The sequence below is a fragment of the Pteropus vampyrus genome, unplaced genomic scaffold (genome assembly GCF_000151845.1).
Source record: "Pteropus vampyrus isolate Shadow unplaced genomic scaffold, Pvam_2.0 Scaffold2, whole genome shotgun sequence".
Classification (NCBI taxonomy): domain Eukaryota; kingdom Metazoa; phylum Chordata; class Mammalia; order Chiroptera; family Pteropodidae; genus Pteropus; species Pteropus vampyrus.
The window spans coordinates 6,886,306-6,889,331 of record NW_011888783.1 but is presented as its reverse complement, the minus strand read 5'-3'; the positions used below and the strand labels follow the sequence as shown (position 1 = coordinate 6,889,331).

Sequence of the window (3,026 nt, the reverse complement as noted above, 5' to 3'; positions counted from 1 at the left end):
AGGTTAGCAAACTTTTTCTATAAAGGACCGGCTAGTAGATATTTTTGGCAGCATGGGCCATATTGTCTCTGTCACAATTACTCAATTCTACTACTACTTTACTCTGCCAATGAACCACACAGTCATAAATGAATGACTATGGCTGTATAACAACAAAAATTTATTTAAAAAATAAGGTTTTTAATTGTGGTGTACCAAATTTGACCCATGGACATAGTTTTCTAACCCCTGTTCTAAACTAACTATTAACATATAGGAAGGCACACTGGCATAGGAAAAAGGGCATGGTTATTGAAATCAAACCAACATGTGTTCAAATCCTGGCTCTGGCAATTTACACAATTTGGGGTCAATCATAATATTTTTTTAAATCTGTGTCAATCTACAGCCATGCCACCCTGAACAAGCCCGATCCCGTCTGATCTCGGAAGCTAAGCAGGGTTGGGCCTGGTTAGTACTTGGATGGGAGATCACCTAGGAAAACCAGGTTCTGTAGTCATAATAAATAAATAAATAAATAAAAATAAAAAATAAGGGATTGTAAGCTAACAAGGTCCTTGCAATCTGTGAGGTCAACCAAAGTTTGCCTCACCTAAAAATAAATAAATAAATATTTCATCATCTATTAAAAGGAGGTTATATCTCCCACTTTGAATATGTTCTGTTACTATTAAATGAAATAAAGAATATGTGTAATAAATTTAAACAAAAAAGTATAATGATGAAAATATAAATGATAAAAATAACATTTCTATTTTTGTGAATAATAACCATTATTATTTCCACTTGTTAATCGTGCCTCAGACTCATTTCCATGCTTGACCTAGGATGGTATATACCTATATAAACAAGATAATTTTAAGCTATGCTAATGGAATATAACACAATAAATGTGAGACTTTAACTATTTATTTGAGCAGTAATCATCGATTAATAATTTGAGCACAACAAAACAGTTTCATTATATAATCTATGATAGCTTTTATTCTGCAAACCCAGACTTGTAGGTTTTTACAAATTTCATCTTGAAAATCTGCCTTAATTAGTAAGATAGATGACATCTAACATAATTTTGCCACATTTCTGTTATAATTATTCATTGAAATAATCTTCATAGTGAAAATATTTATTTTTAAATTATGTTTGATTTACATATACTTATAACAATTTTAAACTTACATTTGGTTATTCTGACTAAATACAAATGTCACAATTTTACCATCTTATCATTTCCAAATTTCCACTAGAACAGTAATAGAAGCTACCGTTAATAAAATTCATTCATCCTGTCTCAGCACCTAAGCCAAATAGTATCAGGAATAAAAGTTCCTTATATTTTATTACAAACATACAGTTTAAGTCACTTTCATTGAATGCTTTTTTTTTCTCAGATAAAGTCTTTCAATTCCATGTTAGAAAAAATATATAAATGTGTAGAAGGTACATATAGGAATACAGGGAAATATATATTAGGGAACTAATTTCTTTTTTTTTTTTTTTTTTTACTATCTGTTATGTCCAGGATATTGAGAGAAAATTCATGGTATTTCTATATTTCTGATATCAGCTTTGGTTCCAAAGTACCTTTTTAAGAATGTTTATAGAGCAAACAGCCTCCTCGGAAGATAAAGATGATATCTCCCTCCAAGGAAGAGGACAGATATGTTTCTTGATTATTAAAATAAAGACAGTGTTGCCCTCTGGAACAAAGATTAGGAAGGTTTGCTAACAGTGCCTTATGAGACTGGGAATCTCCTAAAACCTGGATTCCTCATCTATGACACAAACCCATCATATGTGCAGCATCTCTACTTGGATTCACTTCTTCATCAACTCCTGTGGGTCTTAGGGGTAAGGGAAGTAATGTGAACTTAAAGCTAATTGCATCAATAATAAAGTCCTTTGTCTCTGATCCAGGAGTACTGTGTCTTCTAGCATCTATGAAACTGTAGCAGGCTAACTTGTTCGTACAAAAGCAGGATAAAATCTGAGAACTTTTAATGTTCTCAATATTAAGCACATTACAATCTTTCTTTATTGCCTTTTCATTTTTTTTATCAAATCCTAAGTATTGTGAGTATTACATTGTTCGGTGCTATATTTCGATATTTCTTTAAATGCTTTGCATTTGTTTAGTTGTCCAGTTAAGTTACATGGAATTTGTTCTATATGGCTATCTTTTAAGTATTTTTAGGTTGGCTTTGGAGCAGCTGTTAGCCTAGTGCTAATTTATTACCTTCAAAAGATTCTACCCAATACACATTACAAGATCTTCTCTGGCTGGTGGCAACTTTATTTCTAGCTCTGTGAGCACTGGCAATTGTTCAGTCTACTGTTAACCAGTGTTTGTTTGTTTGTTTGTTTGTTTGTTTTTAACCTTGTCTTGGAATTTTTCTAAAGCATATGCAGATTAATACTCAGAAAAAGACAAAGAGGATCCCTCTACATACCACCTCTATATATCTCTCTGCACAGCTACCATCTTTCTGGTCCTCTACTCATAAATGCTAACTGTCACATTCCCAAATTCTATTCTGTCTCTTCGATTCAAGGAAACTATTGGATTATATTTTGGTTTCCCTTCCTGCTCTGTGACCTGGAAATTGCTTCCAGTTAATACAGAATTGCAACAATTGTAAGGCTTGGTTTTTTTTGTTTGTTTTCTTTCTGTCAGGGATCATGGTCCTGTACTATCTGTTATTCAATGCTCAAAGTGTCATAACTAGGCTCAAATACAAGACAGATATTTTTGAGAGCCAGAGACAAATAACACCTAACTGGCTGGTGGGGCTGAAGCAGCAGGTGTGCTACACTGTAAATCTAGAGATAGGCAATGTCTCAAGTTTGGCCCTGGTGTGGTAATCAACATTAATATTTACTCCAAAAGAGACAGACTGGAATCAAGCTCATAACCTGATGATGCTAGGAGGTGGAGAGGTACATAACTGGGCCAGTATACTCATTAAAAAAGGCTAATCCAACTATTTTCAATCTGCTGAATGTAACTATGACAAACAGAAAGCTAT

General features: G+C 33.2%; 1 pseudogene; it reads left to right on the top strand.

Moving 5' to 3' along the window:
- The first annotated feature begins 380 nt into the window (after window positions 1–380).
- On the top strand, window positions 381–499 carry LOC111739633 (annotated as a pseudogene).
- Window positions 500–3,026: the final 2,527 nt, after the last annotated feature.